Source organism: Macrotis lagotis, chromosome X (assembly GCF_037893015.1).
Source record: "Macrotis lagotis isolate mMagLag1 chromosome X, bilby.v1.9.chrom.fasta, whole genome shotgun sequence".
NCBI classification, from domain to species: domain Eukaryota; kingdom Metazoa; phylum Chordata; class Mammalia; order Peramelemorphia; family Peramelidae; genus Macrotis; species Macrotis lagotis.
Window position 1 is genome coordinate 602,641,577 of NC_133666.1, and position 8,801 is coordinate 602,650,377.

Consider the following 8,801-nt stretch of genomic DNA (forward strand, 5'->3'; position numbering starts at 1 on the left):
AGGTTTACAAAATACTTAGCCATTGCTATCTCATTTGATCTTCAAAACAACCATTCAAATCAGATGCCATTATTATTTCTGTGTTATATAGATAGGTAAAACTGAGATTGAGAGAAGGAAGTTAAGAGATTTACTCAGTCAGAGACCTAGTAATTATCTGAGGCAGGATCTGACTCCAAGTTTCTATCTACCTCTTGACCTATCTCCAAGGTTCACTCCTACATTTTCCATCAGATTTTTGCAAGGTTTTTTTTTTCAGTTCTAGCTTGGGCTCAAAGACTTCAGAGGTTTCTTTCAATTCTGAAATTCTGTTTTGCTGTGAAATATTTGAAGTGTGTGCAAGAGGGATCAGACTTGTTTTGCTGGGGCCCAGAGGACATGAGTGGAAGTAAGAAGTGGAAATTGCAGAGAGGTAATCTTCAGGTGGATGTAAGAAAAACAATACAATGTTTATAAAAATTAGAACTATCTCAAAGTAACATGGGATACCTTGTGCAATAGCTGGTTCCTTCCCTACTGGAGGTCTTCAAGCCAAGGCTGGTTTGCCTCTTTCTAGGAATGATATAGAAGGGGACTATTCTTCTGATATAAGTTGGACTAGATGGATTCTGGGGTTCCTTGTGACCAGGAGCTTTGGGTTCTATGATCCATCTCCTCCATTTCCATTCTATCATCCTACCTTTAAGCCCAGGCCTTTGTTCCTTCCTACATGAATTATTGCATTGTTGCAATCATTAATCTTTTATAAAACACTGAACATATGTTAATGTTGGAAGGGGCCTCAGAGACCATCTAGTCCAGCTCCTCCTAGTTTTACAGTATAGGATGCTGAAGCTTAAACTAAGTGACTTGCCCAAGGTCATACAACTAGTTAGTGGCAAAGTTGGGATTGAAGTTCAGGTCTCCTGATTTCCCCATCCATGGCTCTTGAAAATTGGTTGCTGTTTCCTTTTGTTGGCTTAGGATTCCTTTGAAGTTGGTTCTCTTAGCAACAGTGAAATATTCCTGTGGGAGGAGGGAAGCATCGGGATGCTTCTTTGCTTAGCAGAGAAAAAGGAGGAAACACAGGCAATAATTCAGGAGTAAAAGCGGGGATGGTGATGATGAATATACAGGGCCCCTGGAGTCTCTGCGACAGAGCAACAAGTTTTCAGGCAAAGAAGGAAATTGTTTTCTTCTCTTCTGTCACTTCTTCCCTCATAATTATGTCTGGGGATGAGTAAGATAATATCCTATTTCATGTCTTACATCATGGCTCCCAATGACATTTTTGGAAAATCTTCAAATTCAGGGTGGAATAAAAATAGCTAATTTTTTAAAAAGCTTAGTAAAGTTCAAAAAAGTCAAGAGAGAAGAGGAGAGGAGAAAAGAAGGGAGACCCAGAAAGACAGAGACAAAGACAGAAAATTAGAAATGGAGGCAGAGAGAGAAAGACAGAGAAAGAGACAGAAGCAGAAAAAGAAACAGGCAAGAAAAATGGAAGGACAGAGACACAGACACAGAGGAGAGACAAAGAGAAACAGAGGAATAGAGAAAAAAAGAGGAGAAAGGAGAGAGAGAAAAACAAAAGTTCAACCCACCAATTCTAGAATCATAAGAGCTAGGTTCCACTTCCTGCTTTGTTAATTGCCAGCTTTGTGATTTGGGGTACATCATGCAACCTCTCCAAGCTTTTGTATCCTGAAATATAAAACTAAGGATTCAATTCAATTAAAATCAACAATTGTTTTTCAAGGGTCTACTATATTCTAGAAACTATGCTAAGTAAGAGCAGTGAAAATGAAATAGTTCCTACCTTAAAGGAACTTATATTCTAATTGGAGGTAGGAAGCAGGGAGGATAGAAGAACATGGACACACATAAGCAAATACAAAGCCAAAAACCAAGTCAGTTATTATCATTTGTGAAATCAAGAAGAAAGGGAAAAAAGAAAAAAAGAAGGAAGGAAGCAAGAGAGGGAAGGAAGGAATAAAGAGAGTGAGGGAAGGAAGGAGAAAAGATATGAAAGAAGGATGAAAGGAAAGAAAGAAGAAAGGAAAAATGAAGGAAAGGAGAGAGGGAAGAAGGAACAAATGAAGAAAAAAGAAAAGAAAAAGGAGAATAGAAGAATTAGGGAACTGATGGAGGGAAGAAAGAGAAAAGGGATGAAAGAAGGAAGAACGAAATTGAGAATTTATTAAAGGTTTAGTATGTGGCAGGAGGCAGATAGAATGGATCAGTGGGTAGAGTACTGAGTCTGGAGTCAGGAAGTTGTTTAGTGCTTTCAATTGAGTCTGACTGAACCAATTTGTGATTTTCTTGGCAAAAAATACTGAAATGGTTTGCCATTTCTGTCTCTAGCTCATTTTTCAGATGAGTAAACTGAGGTAGATAGGGTGAAGTGATTTGTTCAGAGTCACAGTCTTCCAGACTCTAGGTCCAGGGTTCTATTCACTGTGCCATCTCACTGCTCTGGAGTTAGTAAAACAGGAAAATTATGTCCTTAGACACTTACTAGTTGTATGACCCTGGGCAAGTCATTTATCTTTTGTTTGCCTTAATCTATTGGAGAAGGAAAACAGACCACAGGAATGCTTTTGACAAGAAAATCCCATGTAGAAGTGCTATATAGTCTACAACATCAAAAAGAGTTGGATCTGACTGAAGGACTGAACAACAAAGTGTTATAAGCAAACAAGTCACAGTTCTTGCCAGCAAAGAGCTTACCAGTGGTGAATGATTGCATGAAAGTTTATGACAAGCTCAGAGAATAGACAACTGTCATCTTTGCTTGTAACTTGGAGCACCTGAAGGGTAATAGTTTGGATTGAGTAGAGGCCAGATTCAGGTTGGGAAAGGCTTGCAAGGCTTTATTGAGGGTTTGAACTCTGTACTCAAGAATTGTAGATCTAGAGCCAGAATGGACTTTAGAGGCCATTTAATAAAAGCTCATTTTCCAAGTGAGGAAATGAGGCTTGGAGGAGACCAAGTGACTTGGCCAGTGTTACACATGTAATAAGTAGAAGAGCTGGTATCCAAAGCCAGCTTCCATTGGACCAAACCGTGAGCCATTGAAGGTCTTGGACCATGATAGTGGCAGGATAAGGGAGGAAAATTATGGAGATTATTTTGGCATTGTGTCAAGGCTGAATTGGAGGGGAGAGAAGTTGGAACTGGGATGAAAGTGGCATCAGCCCCTGTCACTCATTGGTCTTTAGATGTGACCTAGTCATGTACACATTTAAGACTTCTCTCTAAAACTAAAAATTGCACAACTAATGTTGATTTTCCATTGGTAGAGAGGTTTCTTTGTTGGAAATTCCCTATGCCAATGAAATCATGGGAACAGGCTAAAGATTAATTAAACAAACAAATAAATGTGTATTTATATACATACTTATATCTATATTTATGCATATATACACACTTACACAATATACATTTGTATTTATAGGCAAATATATGCATGTAAACTGGTACACAGTACATTGTAAACATACACATACATACATGTGTAAATATACCAAACATGCACACATGCATGTATGCATGCTTACATACATGGAAGCAGCAAAGTAGCCTAGTGGATAGAGTGCCAACTCAGGAGTCAGGACAACCTAAGTTAAAATCCAACCTTAGACACTACTAGCTATGTGACCCTGGGCAAAGTTACTTGACTGCTATCTGCCTCAGTTTCATAATCTGTAAAATGAGAATAATAACAGCATTGTTGTAAGGGTCAAATGGGATTATATTTGTAAAACACTTTGTCAACCTTAAGTGTTATTATTATAACACATTCATATATGTTCTTCAACTAAATGATTAGAGGGGGAGGCTGAGAAATAGGTATGTTAAAAATGCTGCCCAAAACATTCTTTGCTATTTCTGTTTTAATTTTCAAAGGATTAGATAAAATATTAACTAGAACTTTAAAAATGCTACTGTGTTTATTTTTTTTTTTTCATCATTTTCTTCTCTTGAAAAGCTGCATAGTCCTAAAGCGAATTTAATGGACTTGGATAGACACCACAGATTGATCAAAATCACTCACCCAGCTGTTGGCTTTCCCAGCCCAGCTTTTAATTCAGAGATGAGTTCAGACAAAGAGATAAAGAGAAGGAGTAGGTCAAAGAACATTCTTATGCCCCCTTTATTTTTGTTCATCCAGCTGGAGAAAAATGAAGAGGGAGTTGGTAAGAGAAATCCCAAAACATCCTTTGGTTTTTTAATTTGGCACAATATCTGACTCTTTTTTTGTATTCTTTCATAATGAAAATTGTAAGCTAACAGAAGGAAATCATCTGTTGATCATATATGAGGGCATTGCTGATTTAAAGGAATGATTATTCTGTGGAACTACTGTTAATATGGGGCAAGGAACACATGGAGAACAGGGTTAGAAGAGGTAGCTGCCTCTATAGAGTGATTTGGAAACATGGACTTAGGAGGCTGTTACCAAAAATAACTTTCACTTCTTTGATAATTTTTCATTGCAGATTAATTTCTTTGTCTTAGGAAAGGTCTCTTCTTAAAAGGAAATTAAATGTGTTAAATAAATATGTTAAAACATTTTTAACTGTTAAAACTTTCAAGGAGATATTTTGTGAGACCCTTTCTACTCAACTGTCAAACCCCCAGCTCCCACTGCCTGCTCCCTTACTCTCATTCCATGTCCCTCTACAAAGCTACCTAACCTTTTCACTGTGCTTTCTGGAATGGCAACTTTGCAGGTAAAAAAATATTTATTCATCTTAACTTCTTTCATCTTCTTATAGACACTGAGGCCAGGTTCTCTCTTGATGACACATGTCCTCACTGGTCATACTTTCACTAATACCCACTCATAACTCTCTATTCTCCCTATCCTCCTCCAACAACACACTGGTCCTCACTGGAATACTTGTTCCTCTCTGCTAGTTCCAGACTCTTAGCATCATCACTCAGTAATTTCTTCTCCTTAGAGTTTCATTAAATCCATTTTTATTATCCAGTCAAAGTTCTGGTGACTGCTATCCACTGACTTCTAGGACACTCTCCTTCCTCAAAGAGTCAGTGACTATCTCAGTCTCCCCAACCTCAATATACATATTGATATTCCTTCAAGCTCCCTAACTTCCCAGTTCTGCTCCTTCCTGATTTCTCATTTTTCACTCCTCCATTCTACACATGGAGGTAGTCATGCTATTGACTGAGAGTAACTTCTTCCATCCTCACATTGAGATGGAATATTTCATTTCATCTCATTTTCTCCAACAGATTGCTTTCTCTATCATCACTAATCTCTCACTAACTCCAAACCTTTCCTGTCTACTATCTACTTTCCTGCTGCCTACAAAAATTCTCATGAATCCTCCATGTTCAAAAAAATTCTCATTTGATTTATCTATTCCTGCTATTTGTTGTCCTATATCTCTTCTTCTTTTCATGCCTAGATTCTTTTAGAAGACCCACAATTTTCTTCCATTTTTTTCCTCTCCTCTTTTGAACTCACTGCAACTTGAAATGATAGATGGGACAATCTTCTTGGAAAGATAGGACAAAATAGGATGATTTATGTATATATAGAGGTTTGCCATGGCAAAGAGAAGGATCATTTCTTCATTTGAGACAGGGGTAAAAGAGGGTATAGTGAAGGGAAGACATCTGATCACATGATATAAGAAGGAACTTTTCTGTGAAATATGAGGCAAGGTTCTTAGCTGACAGGGTGTATATGAAGGATAGGAGCCATGAGAAGGTTTGAAGAAGGATAAAATGATTTGGATAAGCCACTATGGTGAGGTATAAAAGGATTGCTTGCCACTGTCAGGGTCCAGTTGAAATAAAGTAATATGAATTCATAGTAGATCCTATCAGCATGTTTTCATGATTTTCACCTGTTCCTTTCAGCAGAAAGTGAGTTGGAGGAAGATTGTGACTGGAACTTGATAGAGCACTGTTTTTGATGTCATAAGCAAGAAGCAAGGGGATACAAGATGGACTAGCTCACTAATTCTTATTTTATTGTCCTTTTCTTCTCTTTCTTCCTCCTATCTCTCTTTTTTAGTTTTTTGCAAGGCAAATGGGGTTAAGTGGCTTGCCCAAGGCCACACGGCTAGGTAATTATTAAGTGTCTCAGACCGGTTTTGAACCCAGGTACTCCTGACACTAAGGCCGGTGCTTTATCCACTGTGCCACCTAGCCACCCCCCTCCTATCTCTTCTTCCTCTTCTCTCCTTTCCTCCCTTTTCCTTTCAATGACTGAATAGCAGAAAAAAATGTAGGAAACAATTTCACTTATTGGCCTGTTTTTTGACAACAGTGCCCAAATGTCTTTCTTTTGTGCATTTAGTCTCTCAATTAAACTGAAAGATCTCTGAGGGTAATGGAGTCTATAGCTTATTTTCTTTGATCTTCCCCCCATAAGTGTTAAGAAAAGTTTCCTACTCTAAATAGATAATGAATGGAAACTCTCCCCAAATTTCAAACAGAGGGAATTGAATACTATTTTTTAAAAAAAGAAATGAGCCAAAGTAAATATGGGTTTGAAAGACCATTTTCCAAGGGTAGAAAATGACCTTAAATAAAAAAAAATGGATGGGAATAAGCTGCCATTTTTTTAATGGAAAATATGTTATTCTTCAGGGCGTGGTACCAGGACCAGTAATTTAAGTTATTTAGAAATGATCTAGAAGAATTAGTAAATGTGAAACGACAGTTCTGAGTTTGCAAAGATGATAAACTGTTGTAGATATTGATGAATAAACCAATGGGTATGAATTTCAGGGAGATTTGTGTGTTTTTGTGAGAAGATGCCTCACCCTGCCAATACCAATCTATCTAATCAGGTTCTGAATCTTGTCAATTCTACCTTTATGACATCTCTTGCAATTCCCATACTCTCCTTTCCCCCATTCCTGGGATATAATACAAGCTTAAATTATCTATCTATCTATCTTATTATCTATTTATAATCTGTCTATCTATCTAACTCCATCTGTCATCTAGCTGTCTGTCTTCTATCTATCTATCTATCTATCTATCTATCTATCTATCTATCTATCTATCTATCCATTTTATCTGAGCCCCTTGTCATCTCCTAAAAATTTTACAAAATCCTCCCAACTGTTCTTTTGACTTCTAGTCACTGACTTCTCCAATCCATCCTCCATCACTTAACATTTCTCAACCATATGTCTGTCCATGTTAACCCCTACCCCTGCTACCACTCAAAAATCTTTAATGATTCCCTTTCGTCTCTAGAATAAAATGGAAAACCCTCCACAGTTAGATTGTTAGCTACTTCCTTTATGTGGCATTCCATCTCTTGCCTTGGTGCATCTGCATAGCTACTTGAACTCATTTTCTTATAAGCATAGTTTGGGTCCTATCTCCTGCATGATGACTTTCCTGATTCTTTCAGTTGTTGACACTCTTCCCATTTAAAATTTCTTCCTAGGATCATAGGATCATCATATATTCTCTATTTTCCATTAGTGACTCTGCTTGGTTTCAACCATATGGAATATCTTCACCTGCCCAGGATAATATTAACAACAAAAACAATAATGCTGGGCTTTGAGTCAGAGAGACTTGAGTTTGAATACTGGTTAAGATATTTTTACTAGTTGTGTGTCCTTCTGGGAAAGGTATTTTATTTCTCAGTGCCTCGATTTTCTCATCTGCCAATTGAGGGGTTTGACTAGGTGACTGCTAAATTCCATTCTAGCTATAAATCTAAGATCCTAAAATTATTAGGTTTTTTCCCCCTCTCTTTGCATCCCAAGTAACCTCCTACAAAGTGTTTTGCACTTGAATAAAGGTTTTTTTTTTGTATTGAATAATGTGGATCCTACTAGACTGCAAACTTCCTTGTCTTAGCTAATTCTTTCCCATCCTCCCTTTTGATTATGGCATTTTGCTTTACATACATCAGAAGCTAATTTAATGTTAGTTAAAGGGAGAAAGGGGGAATGAAAACTCAGCTTCACTGCTCTCTAAGGTGACATCCATCAGCTTGGCAGATACCCTGCCACCTGTTTTGGAGGCAAGATACAAAGAGTAAGGACACCAATACTGAGATTCAAAATTGTTTCATAGGTAGGAAAATACCTGATATTCCCCAAACCAAAAAACCTTGGTTTCCTAGGAAGGAAAATGAATATGCCTGGGGGTCTCCTATTCTGAATGCTTCCCCTCTATAACCTTGCATTTTAACAAGCAGCCCTGTCACGCCCAGTAAGATTCTCAGCCCGATTTACAGCTGGCATAGGATGTGAGACATTCTGAACCTGTATTCAGGAGCCCAGGAGATGAAAGGATGAATATTAAAAGTCAGCCTAATAATAGCAAATACATAATGAATCTGACGTCTCCAGAAATATTTTTAGCAAGAGATACATTAAGATTCTGGCTGCTTCTCCTCCCCTCTCCAAGGAACTGTACCCTGGCCCCTGTCAGAGTTCTCCTTTTTTCTCATCCTACTCCCACCTTCTCCTTTTGACATCTGTCTGCCCTTGGCCAAGACCTTAGCACTTTTTCCCTCCTTCCTTCTGCTGAGGGTCTCTAGACCTGATCTTCTGGTCCATAGGGCAAGCAACCTGCTTGGCAATGGAACATTGGACCATGGAAAGCACAGTGAACCTTTAGATAGAAGATGTAGGTGTCTGCCCTGAATCAATCATGCCTGAGTGTGTGACCTTGGATTAGTCACTGCCATTGTGAGGGTCAGTTTTCCTTATTTATAAAATGAGAGAGTTTGGCTGAGTGATCTCTAGCATCTCTTCTTTCTGCAACAAGTAGTTTATAACTTAGTTGGAAGAGAGAAGGGGCTTTTTCAT